Below are 19621 nucleotides of genomic sequence, written 5' to 3'. Positions count from 1 at the left end.
CTCGGGCCGACAAATAATGTATAGCGATACGATCGCTGCTTCCAAACCCTGAATACGACACGAATAGCACACCGATCAAAACTTGTACCGACCCAAATATAAATATCTATTATTTACCATGTAATGTCGTTTAATGAAGTTATTCATAGACAAGCGAACTAAGCGTTCCTTACTTGCTTAACTTGGCTCGTAAGTCGTAACTAAGAGAAGTTCAAGTTCGCACGCATAAGTTAAGCGTATTAACGTCTCCGCGGCGAATTTAACTTCGACTATATTGATCTCGTGAGAATATTGAAATTAATTGATGAACTTTGACACTTCAAACTGTTCTCCTATTTAGTTAATATTTATTTATAAGCAATAATCTATTAACATTAATCTAATTAGTGACTGTTAAGAACATTCATGACACCGCGTTCCACAAAGTACAAATATTCTAAATCGGAAAATACGACTTTTCGAATTTGTCTGGCGGGACTTTTGTTATCTTTAACCGAAATAACGTTTTAAACTCGCGCCGACAACTTGGTGAATGTAAACTTTTAACGCGATTTCGAATGCAATCCCGGAACTTAGGGGCGAAGTGGAAATCGAACGAAACACTCTCGGCACTCGATAACAAATCAACTTTTATTTGTGTACACTTACTTCGCTTCAGGTGCCTTATCTACGTATGCACAGAGGCGCAACTCAATGACAGAGAGCTTCGACTCGAATGAAAGACTTGCATCAAAGTTTTCTCATTAAGAGCACCCGTTGGATGTGTTTATTTTAATATTTGTTCCTCGTCTTAATTTTCTTTCACAGCACGGTCAGTTGAGAACGCGTCCAATAATTTAACGTAATTAAATCCCTTTCGCTATGTAATTATACTTGAGACCTTAGAACTTATATCTCAAGGTGGGTGGCGCATTTACGTTGTGGATGTCTATGGGCTCCAGTAACCACTTAACACCAGGTGGGCTGTGAGCTCGTCCATCCATGTAAGCAATAAAAAAAAATTTCTAATCTGGTTGGCGGATATTTTCATGTACATTTTCCTTATTCACTTAAACTAGTCTACGCATTGTCGTTGCTACGAAATAAAAAAAATAAAAAAAAAACAAAAAAAAATGTAAGAGAAAATCACTGCTAATGTTCATTTGAATAATATCGTTTGAATTTACATCACGCACGTCACTGTTCAGAGCGACGGCCATTTATAACGGACCACAAAATGTAACCGAAGAATGAAGAACCATTACCATGCTTATACTTCAAGGAAGTCTGCGTCTAGATAACGGAATACTCTATACTTGGATACGGCGGCGTCCTTCATTTGCAATTAATTTATACCGTACGAAATCATGATTTGATTCTGCTTAGTAATATTTCATTATCACTACATTGTATAAAACAAAGTCGCTTTCTCTATTCCTAAATCTGTCTGTCCCTGTGTATGCTTAAATCTTTAAAACTACGCAACGGATTTTGATGCGGTTTTTTTTAATAGATAGAGTGGTTGAAGAGGAAGGTTTATATGTATAATAATATCCATTAAATAGTGGAAAAATCAATAATAAATTACGTTTCCCAAAGCGAAGCGAGGGTGGGTCGCTAGTGATTTATAAAGTATTGGGAAAAATACTTCTAATACTGATAACAAATTAAAGAGCGGACGGTTAGCGTGGTATGGACATGTGATGCGTAGACAGAAGATGCATGTGAGACTAGGAGATGTATGAAAATGGTAGTGCAAGGTTGAGGGGGAAGAGGTCGACCAAAGAAGACATGGATGGAGTTTGTGAATAACGATATGAGAGAGAGAGGAGTGAGTGTTGCGATGACGACTGGTAGAAGAGAACGGAAGAGAAAAATTTGCTGTGCCGATCCCACCTAGTGTGGTAAGGTGAAAAAAGAGAAAGAAGAAGCAGTATTAGGAAAAAACGGGAGAATGTAGAATTAAATAAGGATCACTATTGCATGCAATATTAGGCCAGACAACAAGAATTACATTAATCACGGATAATGACATGAATGATGGTTCCGTAAGCCGTCTTTTCGTATGTGAGCATAATCTAATAACAAAAAGTCAATTAACTCATCCGACTATATACTACAAAAGAACCAAAAAAATACAGTCTAGTCTAACCCAGAGTAGTAACTTACATGCATTTACTAATAAGTCGTGTAAGATATTCTTGTATCGCGTTTATATGTGATCAATTTTCACCGTTTACTTGGAAAGCTGCGGTGTGCGGCCGCACGTAACGGTATTCGCCAATGTTCGCCTAATTGCATTCATCTAATGAATGCATTAATTCCGATTCAATGATTAATTCAGAAATTCTGTCACGTGATGATGATGATGATGGCTCGCATGTGACGGTTTCACTGAGAAAGTTACGTTTGTTTGTGACGATCATCTTAAGTCAAAACAGTTTCGAACTCTATTTTCAAACGAGGCTTGTGGAGAGTATTGAGCGGTAGGCAGCGGCTCGGCTCTGCCCCTGGCATTGCTGAAGTCCATGGGCGACGGTAACCATTCACCATCAGGTGGGCCGTGTGGCTCGTCTGCCTACAAGAACAATAAAAATAAACTTTAAAAAAAAATGCGCTCTCTAAATTCGAAAAGTGCAAAATCGAGAGCTACGTCTTTAGATGTTTGAGTTCGAAATTATACATTATAGTTTTAAGTGAATGACTTGTGAACGTTATACTAATCAAAAATGGTAATTAGGATTAATAGTGTACAGATTTCGAATTAAAATTGTGGAGTGCAACGAACAATTAAACATTAAAAACCTCCTCCTCTAAAATGATACAAATTTTAAATTCAGTATCATCTATTTTAATAATTCAAGCGTTGATATCACAGTATGGTCGGGCCTTGGCAAAGTCAACTAAATACAATATCTCTATAAAAAATACTAGTGTTGCAGTATTCTCCTCCGTTTGTACCCCTTTTGTTTAAATATGTCGTCATTTTATCATTATTTCAACGATTTCAAGTTTTAGATAACAGTAAAATATATATATGTATAATATATATTAATATATTCCCAGAAAACTTTACTACCATGTAAACATCGTAATAAAATTTATCAAAACTAATTATGACTGTACCGTACTATTCCAAATGTTACTGTAATTGATGACTTCAACTATATCTTGACTAAAGAATAGACAGAAATAGTTTTTGTTTTATTTATGGTCTTTGTAGTCAGTCAAACATATGGCCCAGCTAATGGTGAGTAGTTAGTTACCTTTGCTCATCGACGTTAGCAATGCCAGGAAAATAGCCAAACCTACAACCAAACAAAAATGCTACCTATTCGCTGTTAGCTTAAGAGACTATTTCCAGCTCAGCCTGGATAATTAGTGAGTTCACGGGCTCAGCCTGAGAGAATTTAGTAAGACTAACCCTATCAGTAGCAGTGCTTCGCGGAATCTACCACCGGATCGGAATCGCGACCTACTGAGAAGATCCGACAGGAAACTTAGTGGGCTGTGGGAAGCTTGAAGAAGGAATTTCTTTCCAAAGGCGGGTGGCATATAGCAAAAATTATGTCGGGAAACGCGCTCTTGATGAATGCAGTGATTCTGGACCGAGCACATAAACTCGTCTCCGGCAGACGTTGCGATGGTAAAAACGAGGTCGGGATCATCTTAAACTATCAACGCTCCCAATGGAATATAATTTACAAAACCGAAACAACCGAAGTGCTTCCGTAGAATCAGAGTTTTCAATCAATCCGTAGAGATTATTTTATATAATTTATAAATTTGTGCACTTAATATTTATCTATATATATAAAAATGAAATGCTGTTCGTTAGTCTCGCTAAAACTCGAGAGCGGCTGGACCGATTTGGCTAATTTTGGTCTTGAATTATTTGTGGAAGTCCAGAGAAGGTTTAAAAGGTAGATAAATATGAAAATGCTTGGAATGAAATAAAAATAACAATTTTGGTTTTCCCTTTGATGTGTCCCCCGTCGGACGGATCCCTTTTGTTTGTTTTAAGTTTATTTTACACAAAAGTTTAGGTCCTTTATTTATCGATTGACGCACTACGAAGTCTGCCGGGTCAGCTGGTCTTTGATAAAAACTAAAATTGTTTATTATTTCAATCAGTACAAACTATTTACCATATTAAATGCAAAGAAAAATGTTCCGGCTTAAAGTACATGTAGTTTTGATTAATAACGCAATGGGGTTACAGTGCTAATTGAGACTTAGGCCTTTTTATATCTGTACGAAGTGAATCGTATTCACGTAGTAAAATTGAAACATCTGTGGACATTAACTGTATCGTAAGCGACATCATCTATAACTAAAGCTATCTAAAAAACCTATTTTCCAAATTATTATTCTTTTTCGTGGAATGATAAAATTGACTAAAATCGTTAAGCAAACAAACATTCGTCGTGTGGAAAGCAATATATTGAATAAATCTGATTATTAACTTAGTAGTGTGATTAGGGTGGTAGGAATGTCAAAAAAGGACAGAGTATAGTTTACCTTTTTTATTTTGTTTCGGGCGTGTGACCAAGCCTCATGCATGAGGTGTCCGCGTCTAGAAAGTGCGCGGAGTATGCGGGACAGTTCACGGATATTGGGAGCGAATGGCGGGCCAAAATATCTTTTTAGAACCCAGCAAATTACTAATATAATTATCATGCCATTTGTTGAATAGGGTAGTCGTTTTCAATTGTAATTGATTTTCGAGTTTCAAGTGCGTTGACATTAACTTTGTCTTTGGGATGGTAATTCAGGCCACTAACTCATACGCTTCTTTTTTTATTTTATGATTGATGTATTACTGGTGGCCCGGAGGCCTTTCCAGCTTCACCAGGACAGGTGGGCGAGCAAAGGCTCAGCCAGGAGGGGTGGGATTTGCTAACAGCTACCCGAGCGCCTCCGAAGGAGACCTAACAGCTCAAGAGCAGCTGCTTCGCGAATGAATCTACTACCAGATCGGAATCGCGACCCGCTGAGAAGATCCGGCGAGAAACTCAGCGAGCTGATTTATGGGTTAGGTTGCACGGCGAACTCTTTGTCGAGTTCGACGAGTACGGCTACCGGGGGATACGCTTCTCTGTGACGTTGAAATTAAATTTCAAAAAGAAAATGATCAAATGTAAATTTTCCGTTTCAATTCCAAATAATTCATATATTTTTTCGACAACGATAATACGATAAGCCACTTGTCCCGCGAATTCGAAGACAAAAGCTCTACTGAAATCAAGATTGGTCATTTTACGGCCATGCATATAAAAAGTTGTACTCCTAGGGGCCCAGTTGCGTCATCGCGTGTTTTGAGAAAAATTCATAACATATTATAATTATATAGTATCGGTGTTAAGCGATTAGCGTTTGATTATGGGATGATTAGACCGCCGATGATTAGATATTGCCGCCGACCAATAGAATAATTGGGGAGACTGGTTTTAAAATGGTGCTTATAGCAATAAACACAGACTATATTTTTAAATGATCTGTTATGACAGTTATGTTAATAGCGTCTTGTTTCAGTCACCCATAGACAGGGTACTTACTGGTGGTAGGACCGCTTGTGAATCCGCGCGGGTAGGTACCACCGCCCTGCCTATATCTGCCGTGAAGCAGTAATGCGTTTCTGTTTGACGGGTGGGGAAGCCTTTGTAACTATTCTTGAGACGTTAGAACTTATATCTCAAGGTGGGTGGCGCATTTATGTTGTAGATGTCTATGGGGTCCAGTAACCACTTAACATCAGGTGGGCTGTGAGCTCGTTCACCCATCTAAGCAAAAAAAAGGCAATATTAAATAATGTTAAGTGCTTGAGGTGTATCATCAAGTAACAACACTAAAAGCGATTCTAATATACAATACAACATTTCGAATTGTCGTTATGAACTATAAATTAATTTTGTTAAAAACAACTCGTTATTATATAGAATATTCAAATGTAAATAAAAATACTACACTATGTGTCTTCGTAAAATTTCACAACGCTTTCGCCCACATTTTACTCCAATCCATAAATAATATAAGGTCATCGTGCCGACTACGAACCGGAACGTAGATTCAAGTGTCGACTGAGCTTACCGACCGTACTTTAAAATTTCTTAATTCTCCATCACACTCGCTCTCTTTAACCGTACCACACGCGAGAGCAGAACAGATGTACAATAATATGTGTTAGTAACTCACTAAAGATACGACGGGTGTCTGTAAAAACCAGCTTCTTACTATTTGTAGCTACTCTTTTGTTAAAATAATGTGAAGATTCATGTACGCGAGGCTTTTTTGCGATTTAAGTTCTGTTAAATCATCTAATTGTAGTTTAGATTGTAAATTGTGATTGAAAATAAGTGTTTGTAGCCGGAAACCTTTTCGATTAGACAATGATCCAGTGGTTTTTGATCAATTGATATAAATCTGTAAATTGTTTGTTACAATACTTTTATAACTTCAAAACACTGGGAAGGGGAATTAAGTCTAGGTCCTGAATATAGCAGAACATTAAAAACGCAATGTTGATGACCAAAAATCTTTTGAAAAATGATATTAATTTAATTATGATAGCAAGTAGTGTAATTAATTTTCATTTAAGTTATGTTTTTATGGTACCGTAACTAAGTTTACCTATGTTTAGGTGTAAAGAACATAAAAAATACATTTGGGAATATTGAGAATACTGGTCTGTCCCGCTATTGTCTTTCTGGCCATTTTTAGCGTCTTCTCTAGAAGTACATGCAAATAATCCAGTACATAATCATTTTTTCTCGTAATACTGGCGTTCAGATTCGTTTCTGCTGTACCCTTGGTGTTTTTGATGTCCATGGACAACAGTAATCACTCACCACACAGTGTTAATAGTCAAAAACAAAATCTCAAGGCTACCTGAACCTAGACGGGCGATTTTTTAAAGAAAAGTCAGAATATGTTTGTTATTGATTTCCCTTAGACGAGTTTTAGTACCTACTACTTCTAGAACTGACTGATTTATGTTCAGTACAGTCTGAAGCATAATCGGTATATTACGCGCAAACCTCTTTAAAAAAATATTCCTTCTTAATTTAATTGAGCTTTAAGTGTCCTTTAAAAAATGCAAAGTGAACTTTGATGAAAATTAGCTGCAGCTCTTTGAGTATATAAAAGTACACAGTGAATTCCTTTATTAAATACACTAGCGTATCAATCCAATATCGTTAAATATATGAAATACATCAGTTTAAATGACTAGGCGACAACCTTTGCCACACAACGATAACATTCTAAAATAAAATCTTTTCCTACAGTGGCTGATAAATCTTTTTTTTTTTTTTTTGTTGCTTAGATGGGTGGACGAGCTCACAGCCCACCTGGTGTTAAGTGGTTACTGGAGCCCATAGACATCCACAACGTAAATGCGCCACCCACCTTGAGATATAAGTTCTAAGGTCTCAAGTATAGTTACAACGGCTGCCCCACCCTTCAAACCGAAACGCATTACTGCTTCACGGCAGAAATAGGCAGGGCGGTGGTACCCACCCGCGCGGACTCACAAGAGGTCCTACCACTAGTAAGAACCTGTACCGAGATTTGATGGAATGTACATAACATAAACTTTGACTTATTAGTACTGTACAGATCTGTAAGCGTTTTTCTCGTATACCTACAGATTAAATTAAAATTCCTTTCCTATCTCATGTAAGCCACGTAACCTTTTATTGTCACAAAACTGACTTGTTGGACAACTAGTTCTTTTGAGAATCGACTTATAAATTTTACCAGTGACGCAAGGTACGGAGTAACGAATTTTTCTCCATAATTACTCGGTTTCTGAGCGATTGTGCAGGAAATGCTTCGACAGCGGACAAAGACCTTCAGGACGTTCATTAATAGGATCTTTTCCAACTGCAATTTCGTTGAATATCTCCTCGTCGGCTCTCTCGCGTAATATTAATATCGGGTGAAACTCAACCGCTGCTTTAATAATTAAAGTGTTATTTATTTGTTTGTATCGCGGTTTAGAATTACCGGACGTGGTGTTCAAAGAAACATTTGAAATTGTTTTAAAATCGAAATATTTGACTTACTGTGATTGGCAGGAAAAATGAAATAAAGTAAAAAAGTTATTTGATCATTAAAAGCGGGAAGCCGACTTAACCTAATAGGTGTATGGCTCTAATAAAGAATTAAAAAAAAAGCGGGAAAAAGAATCAATTAAAACCGAATCTGCCTTTTATCTTTTTTTCAAGACAATGTAAAAACACGGTATTTTAAAAACAAAAGGACTTGTCTATGGACAAGTATTAAGAAATAATTTCTTTAATAATAATTGTACTGCTTCTTCAACAATAGCATTATGCGAAGAAAGGGTATTGTGAAGAAATACGTCACGGAGAAGTGGAAAATTCTTTCTTTATAGTGCAGGTTATGAAAAAATATGGCATGAAAAAATTCTCGGGTCAGCATAAAAGAGGTAGATTGTACATAAGCTTATTAACTTTTAACCTTCCTTTTGAGCTACCGACAAAAAAATAAATTTCTTGTACCTTTGTTACGAGTCTAGTAATTTTTAATATTGTCAATTTCTTTTGTGCAATTTAAGATGGAAGACGATAAAAGCTCCGAACAATGATTTAGTCTTCACAAAATGTTTAAGAAGTTTAGAAATTCTGAATTTATTTAATAATATCATTTTGTCATAATCTTCTTAATAATTTATATAAAATTTTCTTAGAGCTAGTGGCTCTAAGAAAATTTTCTTCAGTGGTGATTTTTAACCTTATTTCTTGGCTGTGCCTTGGTTTTGCTGGCGTCCACCAGATACGGTGACCACTCATCGTTGGCCATGCCAGTTTGGCTGTACATAATCATCATCATCATTCCCCTTGCCTTCTCCCAGTCATCTGGGGTCGGCGCAGCATGTTTTCTCCTTCCATACTTCTCTATCATATACCATTTCTTCGCTGACTTCCCTCTTAGTCATATCATTTTTCATACATCTATCCATTTTTTCTTAGGTCTACCTCTTCCTCTAATTTGAGAATACATAAATTTGCAAAAAAAAAAACAATCTCGTGATCTAAGGATGCTGGTATAACGCTCGGAAAACGCTGCTATCCATTGACGAGGAGGGATAAGGTGCTACCACTATTTCGCCAAACTCATCAACTTTGCGTAAAGCCTTCTTAAAAATTCTTAATTTTCCAATCGTTAAAATACAGTATCGAGCAACCTTTATTGGACACTATAATAAAACCAACACCTGAATATATTTAAATCCAAGTCAAAGTCTTGAATCTGGAAAACTGTAGAGTCACAGAAAAAAAAGTGAAACTCATTATTTTAATCTGCAATGTGGGAAGCGGGATTTCATAAAGGTATCACGGTCGCCACGAATCCGACTTCGAAACAGAAATCCGAGAAAAATGCTTGCAAACGTTGAAACTGATCGACCATTAACGGCAATATTGGTTTACTTTGGAGCAATAACGATCTGGATACCGAAACTATCGGTCGCAATTGAATCGTGAGCAACAGCCAGGTACCGCGTCAGCGCGATGCGTGCAAACATACCTCGCAAATATCTACGTTTTTGTGTTATAGTAAATTTTCGATTTTTCTTGTATTGTGAAAAATGTAAGAAAAAGATTATTTGCCTTAGGCGTCATTATCATGCTGATACCGCTAAAGAATAGCTGAAATTTGTATTTTCTAGCCACAAAGTGAACCACGTAAAAGCAGCGGTTCAAATTCAATTGAAACTTCGTCTGAATTTCTGTAAGAAGGCGACAGAATTCACGCCTCTGTTTAGAGACAAAATAATAGTATACACCAAGGATCTTTGGGTTCGTGAAAAGCAAAATAAAATTTTGAAAATAATCATTTCAACAACCCACAGCGTAAAGCTGGAACCTCGAAAAATTCCTTACACAACTCCAAAGAACACTTACGATAAATCCCCCGTAACATAATATATAGGGTTCGTTCAATATTTTCACTTTTATTCTCTGATAGTTTTGTTTTTTAACCTCAACGGCCATAACTTATGGAACAATCGCCGCGGACGCGAGCCAGAAATAGCAGAGGAAAACAAACACAACTGGAGACCGCACTCTCGTAGCCTACCCGAGATTTTATAATCTACTGAATTATAAACAGTTTATTATTAGCTTGATTCGTTCACTTAATAATATTACGTTGCACGGCTACTTATTATAATGTACAGTAATAGGGAACGCTAAAATAACAATCGAATAATGAGTACAGAAGGGAAATTTTGCTGTCATTTCAGTATTTTGTCCAAGAACTAAAAGGTTAAACTTGTATTCCGTTTCAAAGTCGTATCAACGTAGCCTTACGTTCTGAAACAATAGAATACTCAATTGAATTGAACGAACCGACGCATCAGTCTCTGTAGCATTATGGATACCTGAATAATATGTTTCGAGTTCATAGTTGACTGGCTTTGGTTCGATTGGCGTGTTACATCAATTCCTAAATTAACAAGGCAAAAATGAAACTTAAGCTTTTCGTGTACCGATGTCTGAATAGGGAATGTCCTAATGTAAGCAAATTGCCGTCACAACCTTTCAACGTCCGGCAACGGCTATCATTCCGAAGATAAGCGCTTAAAAGCCTCATGGAAAACGCTTTCAGCAGCCAGACTATTACGGGCGTTTCCGTACTTTTTGCTTTTGAACCGTCGGGCCTGAGTTATGTGTAGTACGTTACGCGGAGCCGCTGAGAGCATGATCGGAATCTACGTTTGATAATTCCTCGCTGGTATTAATTACTCACTTTGAACTGTGATCTCACTCAGCTAGTTCATCTGCTATTTGATTCGAAAATTCATACAGCTTTTCAGATTGAAATCAATAAGCAAAATATAAAATGTTTTCTACGAACCTTTCTCAGTCAGAATATTCTAAATCACCAGTAATTTTTTAAAGAAATAAGATGATGTTACAACAACCTAATAATCTTAATGCATTAGATTACAAAGGGCTTACTCGGAACAAGCGAACATCGAGCGAGGAGTTTTCCCTTTTTTTTTCGTATTAGATTTTATGATTATTTTAAAAGGAGAAAAGTCTCGTCGCTTCTACACATCAAAAGGCGGTGCCATTGATCAGACATTTTTTTATTGAATTACGTTGCCGTGCCGAAATGAGATGTTTTCGTTTTTCTTTGTGTAACCCTCAGTAGTAAGCTAGGAGCCAGGGCGAGCGTGGCGCGGGGGACGGACTGCGTACTTACAGCGTAATGCCGTGCACTTGCCCTGGTCAGGAAGCGCGCCGGAATGCAGTCAGTCGCGTTCGTACCACGTCTTGGGGGGAGGGCGCGGGGACACGCGAGGGCAATGCACGCGGCGCCGGCGCAGCTCTCAGCCTCCCATTCAGAACATCTCTGTGAAACTACAGAACAATATCCCTAGTTTTCTTTAATCTCAAAAAAGCTAAAAAAAAGATGTGTGGTGTCATGGGACACCGGATAGGAACGAAGTTCCATATTATAAAAATATTGATTTTAAGTTTTATTCGAGGTATAAAGAAAATAATTATTTGTTTATACATTTTTTATTATGATTTTTTTATTGGTAAAAATAAATAAAAAATAGGTTATTTTTTGCACGTTATTACAAAGTTAAGTCGTACACTGTGTGCATTACTAATAAAAATCTTACGTTACGGACGTTTTTTTCCCGGTTAGGGTACCCCTCCTCGTCCCATAAGGACTTTCGTTCCAAAACTCATCGAATTGACTTTGTGAAGTGGGTGAGACTTGAAAGCTTCAGAAGTTGGTGTAAGTTGGGAAATGGCACGCGCCATTTCGTTCAAAGAGCTGGCGAATTGAGCGTCACTTGCATAGACCGGCGACAGGCTACTAGTTGGAACTTTAAGAACAAACTCCCGATACTGCTTCTCGTCTAATTTATTCGGATAAAGAATCATCTCAATAAAATACTTGTGGGCACACAAAGTTAAACGAGTGAATTAACCCATAGACACAGCCCACTGAGTTTCTCGCGGGATCATCTCAGTGGGTCGCGTTTCCGATCCTTGCTAGGGCCAATGCTAGCAACACACCCGGTTTGAGCCCTACCTACTCACCTACACGTCAAGGAGAAGCTGATATGGCCTCAATTCAAAAATATTTCGTACTAGTTGTACAAAATACAGACATAGTGATCGCTAGCGTGTCGCTCTCATACGCTGCTGATATACATCGAGCTATGATACGGCCCGTCATCGCTTTGAGCGGTTCGAGTGTAGCAATTTCAGTGTATGCGCTTGGAACGCGACGCGGGTCGGAATGCAGTCGTTATATGCACACCACTAGAAAGGATTACCCACTAGTTGGCGGCGATTAACTGGCGCACTGTGGCTCCCCAGCGAGGGTATTGGTTTGTTTCAAACGCAGCTAAAGCGTATCGGGAATTCTGTTTCGATTTCGTGTAACATTAATTGAATTAATTTTTCTACTCTCTGACCTGATGGCGTTTTATTAATAATTAATTTTTTTTTGTTCTCAGGTACGTGGTTGTTAGAGAAAATTCAAGTAGATTTACGTTGGTTACAGCGTAAGTAGTAGGTTTTGTTTTATTTCCTGTGTATGTGTGTGTGTGTGTTTTTTTTTGTTTTTATGTACTTGATTATATTTGGTGAGTACAGTCAAATGTTAGTTTTTTTTTTCATAACTTAGATGGGTGGACGAGCTCACATCCCACCTGGTGTTAAGAGGTTACTGGATCCCATAGACACTACAACGTTAATGCGCCACCTACCTTGAGATATAAGTTCTAAGGTCTCAGTATAGTTACAACGGCTACCCCACCGTTCAGACCAAAATGCATCACTGCCTCACGGCAGAAATAGGCGGGGTGGTGGTACCTACCCGTGTGGACTCACAAGAGGTCCTACCACCAGTAATTACGCAAATTATAACTTTGCTGTTTTGATTTTTATTACACGATGTTATTCTTTCACCGTGGAAGTCGATCGTGAACATTTGTCAAGTACCTACGTATTTCATTAGAAAAATTGGTACCCGCCTGCGGGATTCGAATACTGTTACATCGTTAGATACGAATGCACCGGACGTCATATCCTTTTAAGCCACGGCGACTTTTAAATTTAATATCAATAACTTAATCGGCCAAAATTTCACTTTTCATTTTAAAAATAATATATTTTTAACGCATGTAAATTTTATCACACTAGTTGAACGTACTGTCAAAGAATTTGAATGAAGAAGAGAACCGCCCCGATTATACTTAAGCTCTGAACCGGGTTGTACAAACAGAAGGCTTTCAGAAAGCCCTTTAGGTCTCAGGTAGAGCACGGGTCGATATCCAACGATTTGGTTAAGGTAGACACTGTAAATTTAAATTCTATCCTCCCGTGAACGTGTAGAACGTATTCACTTCGGCTTGCGTTTGAAAAGAACCTCCGTCAGTTTCTTTTAGTTTTTTTGTTTACATTTGAAAGCTACGGATTCACTGGTTTATTCTGTACTGAATGAATTTACTGAGCTGAACTCAATACCTCTATCTATGTTTCAACAGTCATTCTGACCATATTTTATAATACTATTCACAAGAGCAATAGATGTTTTAACAATGAGCAGTAATCATCCAGTATTACTTTATAATCTCAATATAACAGAACTTACATCAAAATAAAATATGTTTTATAAGTTTCAAATTATGGTTACTGAAACTAAATACGAGACAAGAATATGTCCCTTCAAACAGTGAAGACTAAATATCTTCGACAAAAATGGTGATTAAGATCTGGAATCGAAGGCGGACCCCTTGGTATAGTAGGTACTTACGCTAACTTTTCATATAGCAAACAAAGCTAAGTATGCAGGTATACTGTTATTATTATATTATCAATATTAAAGACTATCAAAATTGCACAACTAACGGGAATTGGATGCAAATTAGTAATGACACATGCTATATTCTTGATTAAGAGTTAGGACACTTTTTATTATAGTGGATGAGATGAGCCGCACAATACCGAGTATAAGATGTAATAAATACGACAATTTGTTGTTTCGTGATTTTACGTATTAAAGCATCTACAGACTAATAGTTGTGGACTAGAGAGTGACACAAACAACTCTTTATGCAATGCGTATCAATTATTTCTAAATTATAAATTTAAGCCTAGTTAAATATCGGGGGCGCATTAATATCGTAATCGCGAAAATAATTATTTATGCTCAAACAATTTAAATAATGCGACGCGCGTGTGACTCTCGCTTAACTGAAAAAAAAAAAAAATAGACTCTCAATCAAAATCTTGTGAACTTAAGCTACTACGATAAGTTGTGCCAACTTGAAAATTACATTTTGTAGGACAGTTAATTCTCGTAGTAAAATATCGAGTAGTGTGTCGCGGCGGTCCCAGGTGTCAGTATAAACGGCGCAAGTTTTGCTAATGTGGGGCTTAAATGATGACAGTACTACGGAACTTAGCTACTTTACCTATGGGGAGATACCGTACCGCTTGCACGCCAAATAAATATTAATTTGAAGGGGGGGATAAAAAGTTTGGAGTGTTTTTAAAAAAAAAAAAACTTGTTGATTTTAATGCACGATGCAAGGTCAGTTTTACAAAGAAAAGGAGAGTTTTTTTTTTTTTTTTTTGGTTAAATTATTTATTGTCTGATAAATGAAGTGTTATTGTTACTCTCATGTATTTTGTTTAGATTTTTCTGAATAGAAGAAATAGTTGTATAGTGTCGGCCTATAGACTGTTTGACCTAGAATAGTTTCACTCCGTTTCTTCCCGTAGGTGTTGTGACGGTAGCCATTATACAACACTATCCGCGATATCATCCGCTGGGTGGCAGGTCTTCCCTTCGTCGTTAAGCATTCCACAGAGTTATAAAAGGCGACTAAGAGATTCACCGGAGAATCGGCAGTAACGGTCTCAGCGCTCTACGCATTCTCGCTCACGACTCGGTCGTGCGCGGACGTGCTTTCCGATCCGTGGCCCGCTTGCGAGCTGCGTCTCTGAACTCACAGTTGTGCTCGACAGTGTAGTGACCGTGAATACATCGTGCGTACAATTCAGTAGTGCGGACGTGCCGATCCGTTGGTCGCTTGCGATCTGCGTATCGAGGTCCATTTTTGTGCGCTAAAGTTTTGTAACCGCGAACCCACCCTTACCAACTGCCTTTTTCAAGGCAAAACCAATCGCTACGTTCAGCTTCCTGTGGCACTCACAGGCTAGCGATTTCCTAACCCTTCCCAAAAACAACAGTCTTTTTCAAGACTAGACCCCCGCTCGCGATTCTGCCTGCTGTAGCACTATACAGCCCGAGCGGGTTCCTTTCCTTTTCCCCGCCGATTGCCGTTTTCACGGCATAGGCATTCCCCCCCCCTGCTCCTTGCTGTCCTGCAGCACAGGGGGGTTACAAATCCTATCCGGGGCCTCGCCTTTCGGCGAGTTCAACAAAAGTCCCGGGGCCGCCCCCCCCGGGCAAGAAGACCGAAGCATGGAAGAACTCAGTGAGAGTGTTATTAGTGACAGTGATTTTGTCGGGTTCCTCCGGGAAAGGTACCCGACAATTAGGGCCGAGTATGTTAGGTATAGGGCCTCTCGTGGCAATCCCTCCCCCCCCGCGTCCGTCGCCGCGTACTTCAAACGTGCCTCGGAGGCACGCCGCGCGCCCCCCGCCGCCGCGTCAAATTCGAGCGCACGTTCCGACGTAGCGACTCACGAAGCGCCTAACGCTACCCCCACCCCCGCGCCCGCGTCGACTACGTCATCGCGCGTTTCGTCCGTCGCGACCTCGATCGTTTCGAGTTCAGGCTCCGATACCGAATCGGAGATGGATTTCGAATCCGCGTCAAGCCCTCAGCCTGGAACTTCGGATGGGTTCCAAACCGTAACGCGCGGTAAAAAGCGTACTCGCGCCGTGGAGTCCCGGAGCTCCACGACGAAGCAGACTAAATCCGCGACCGCCTCCCGCCCGCAGGTAGTCGTGACACCGGAGTCGGACTCCGCTCGCCGTGTAACCCCACCGCCGCGTCCCAAACCCGCGCCCGCTCCTAAAGTAGCTGCCCCGCCCCCGCTGATTCTCCAGGAAAAAACTGCGTGGAACCGCGTTTCCCAGGCCCTTCAGGCAAATAAAATTAATTATACCCATGCGCGTAACGTCGCGCATGGGATTCAGATAAAGGTCGCAACGCCGGGCGACCATAGGGCCCTCTCTTCATACCTCCGAAAGGAGAACATAGGTTTTCACACCTATGCTCTTCAGGAGGACCGCGAGCTCCGCGTAGTAATACGCGGAGTCCCAAAAGAGCTAGATATCGAGTACATTAAGAACGATCTGACCGCTCAGTCCCTCCCGCTAGTTAGTGTGCACCGGATGCACAGTGGGCGGGGCAAACAGCCCTACAACATGATTCTAGTAGCGCTAGAACCCACCCCGGAGGCCAAAAAGAAGATCGCATGTCTCACGACAATTTGCGGCCTATCCGGGATCTCAATTGAAGCCCCCCATAGACGTGGCACTCCCGGGCAGTGCTACAGATGCCAGCTTTACGGCCACTCGGCTCGTAATTGCCACGCGCGCCCCCGCTGCGTAAAGTGCCTCGGCGACCACGCCACACTAGATTGCTCGCGTGTTAGGGAAACCGCGACCAAACCTCCAAGCTGTGTCCTATGCCTTAAGCAAGGGCACCCCGCGAACTACCGTGGATGTCCTAGGGCTCCGCGAAAACGTCCGACCCACCCAGCCCCCCGAACCGTCGGCCCAAAGACTTCGGCGCCTTCAGTGCCGAAACTCGCCTTCGTGCCGGCTGCAGTTCCCACGGTGTCGGCGTGGAAAAAACCGTTGCCGTATACGAAGGCGGGAACGGAAACCGCACCCCCGCCCCCGCTCGTGACACGCCCCGCGCCCCAGCCCCTGCTTGCACCTCGCCCCGCACCCGCGTTCCGTCCCCCGCAACCCTCTGCCGTCAACGACTTCGCGCTCGTGCGTGACTTCGTCACCGCAGTCAACTTCGACCGTCTGCGATCGTTCGCAGACGCGATACGTAGGTCGGTAACCCCCGAACAGCGGCTCGCGGCCGCTTTCGATCACATGGACGTCTACGAGTCCGTGTCGCGTACGTTATAAAATCTTTACCGATAATCAATGGCGCAAAAAGGTAGAGAAAAACCGTATTCCCTTACGTTAGCATTCTATAATGCTAACGGACTCGCGCGGCAACGCGATCAAATTTTTGAATTCCTCCGCGATAATCTTGTAGATATTCTATTAGTGCAGGAAACCTGTCTGAAGCCCTCGCGTCGCGACCCAAAAGTCGCGAACTACGTCATGGTTAGGAATGACAGACTCACCGCCTCCAAAGGCGGGACTGCCATTTACTATAGACGGGCCCTGCACGTTGTCCCTCTCGATACTCCCTCGCTCTTACATATCGAGGCGTCAGTGTGCCGTATCTCGCTGACGGAACACCAGCCGATCGTCATCGCATCCGTTTATCTCCCCCCGGACAAGCCCCTTCTGAGCAGTGACATCGAGTCACTGTTCGGCATGGGAGACTCTGTCATCCTGGCAGGCGATCTAAATTGCCACCACACTAGGTGGAACTGCCATCGTACATATGTCAACGGTAGGCGTCTCGACGCGTTTATAGACGACGTCACCTTTGAAATAGTCGGTCCCCCAACTCCAACATGTTATCCGTATAACATCGCGCTCCGTCCGAGCACTATAGACCTGGCATTGCTTAGGAACGTAACTCTGCGCTTACGTTCCATCGAAGCAATGTCAGAGCTCGACTCAGACCACCGACCTGTCGTTATGCAGCTCGGTCGCCCTCACAACCCAGTCACTGTTACGAGGACCATGGTGGATTGGAATAAGCTGGGCACGTGCCTAGCCGACGCCGCTCCGCCAATCCTCCCTTGCGGCCCGGATTAGAATCCATCCCCCGAGGACACCGTCGAATCCATAAACATCATTACCGATCACATCTCTTCCGCGATCATTAGATCTTCAAAAGAAGTCGATGTGGAGGACAGCTTCCACCGCATCAGACTGTCCCCCGATCTTAGGAATCTCTTAAGAGTTAGGAACGCGGCAATCCGGGCCTACGATCGTCTTCCCACGCATTCAAACCGGATTCGGATGCGTCGTCTACAACGCGAAGTCCACTCCCGCTTAAGCGACGCGCGTAACGATAATTGGCATAGTTATCTAGAACAACTCGCGCCCTCCCACCAAGCATACTGGCGACTAGCTAGGACTCTCAAATCCGAAACTACCGCTACTATGCCTCCCCTCATACGCCCTTCAGGCCAACCACCGGCATTCGATGACGATGACAAGGCTGAGCTGCTGGCCGATGCACTGCAAGAGCAGTGCACCACCAGCACTCAACACGCGGACCCCGAACACACCGAGTTAGTCGACAGGGAGGTCGAGCGCAGAGCTTCCCTGCCGCCCTCGGACGCGTTACCCCCCATTACCACTGACGAAGTTAGAGACGCGATCCACAACCTCCAACCTAGGAAGGCACCCGGCTCCGACGGCATCCACAACCGCGCGCTAAAATTTTTGCCAGTCCAACTGATAGCAATGTTGGCTACAATTTTAAATGCCGCTATGACGCACTGCATCTTTCCCGCGGTGTGGAAAGAAGCGGACGTTATCGGTATACATAAGCCGGGCAAACCGACAAACGAAACTTCTAGTTACCGTCCGATTAGTCTCCTCTCGACGATAGGAAAAATTTACGAACGGCTCCTTAGGAAACGCCTCTGGGATTTTGTTACCGCGAACAAAATTCTCATTGACGAACAGTTCGGATTCCGCTCAAAACACTCGTGCGTACAACAAGTGCACCGCCTCACGGAGCACATTCTGATAGGACTAAATAGGCGTAAACAAATCCCGACCGGCGCCCTCTTCTTCGACATCGCGAAGGCGTTCGACAAAGTCTGGCACAACGGTTTAATTTATAAACTGTACAACATGGGAGTGCCAGACAGACTCGTGCTCATCATACGAGACTTCTTGTCGAACCGTTCGTTTCGATATCGAGTAGAGGGAACTCGTTCTCGTCCCCGTCAACTGACCGCCGGAGTCCCGCAAGGCTCCGCGCTCTCCCCGTTATTATTTAGTTTGTATATCAATGATATACCCCGGTCTCCGGAGACCCATCTAGCGCTCTTCGCCGATGACACGGCTATCTACTACTCGTGTAGGAAGATGTCGCTGCTTCATCGGCGACTCCAGATCGCAGTAGCCACCCTGGGACAGTGGTTCCGGAAGTGGCGAATAGACATCAACCCCACGAAAAGCGCAGCGGTGCTCTTCAAAAGGGGTCGCCCTCCGAACATCACTTCGAGCATCCCACTCCGTAGTAGGCGCGCAAACACCTCCGCCGTTAGTCCCATCACTCTCTTTGGCCAGCCCATTCCGTGGGTCTCGAAGGTCAAATATCTAGGCGTCACATTCGACAGAGGGATGACATTCCGTCCCCATATAAAAACGGTACGCGACCGCGCCGCGTTATTCTAGGACGACTCTATCCAATGCTTTGTAGTCGAAGCAAACTGTCCCTCCGCAATAAGGTAACTCTCTACAAAACTTGTATACGCCCCGTCATGACGTATGCAAGCGTAGTGTT

At 41.9% G+C, this 19621-nt stretch overlaps 1 protein-coding gene across 5 annotated transcripts in view; it reads left to right on the top strand.

The window, feature by feature from the left end:
* Nucleotides 1-19621, top strand: part of heph (polypyrimidine tract-binding protein 1 heph) — a 522083-nt gene that overhangs the window by 304540 nt on the left and 197922 nt on the right. Inside the window, exon 2 of one of the 5 annotated variants that reach the window (XM_089736955.1) lies at nt 12491-12538. The exons of the other annotated variants lie outside the window; for them this stretch is intronic. The gene's annotated coding sequence lies outside the window, so the exon portion shown is untranslated. The remainder of the gene's footprint in view (nt 1-12490; nt 12539-19621) is intronic. 5 annotated transcript variants of the gene reach the window in all.

Source organism: Bombyx mandarina, chromosome 22 (assembly GCF_030267445.1).
Source record: "Bombyx mandarina strain Sakado chromosome 22, ASM3026744v2".
NCBI lineage: Eukaryota > Metazoa > Arthropoda > Insecta > Lepidoptera > Bombycidae > Bombyx > Bombyx mandarina.
This window is presented reverse-complemented; position numbering and strand designations above follow the sequence as displayed.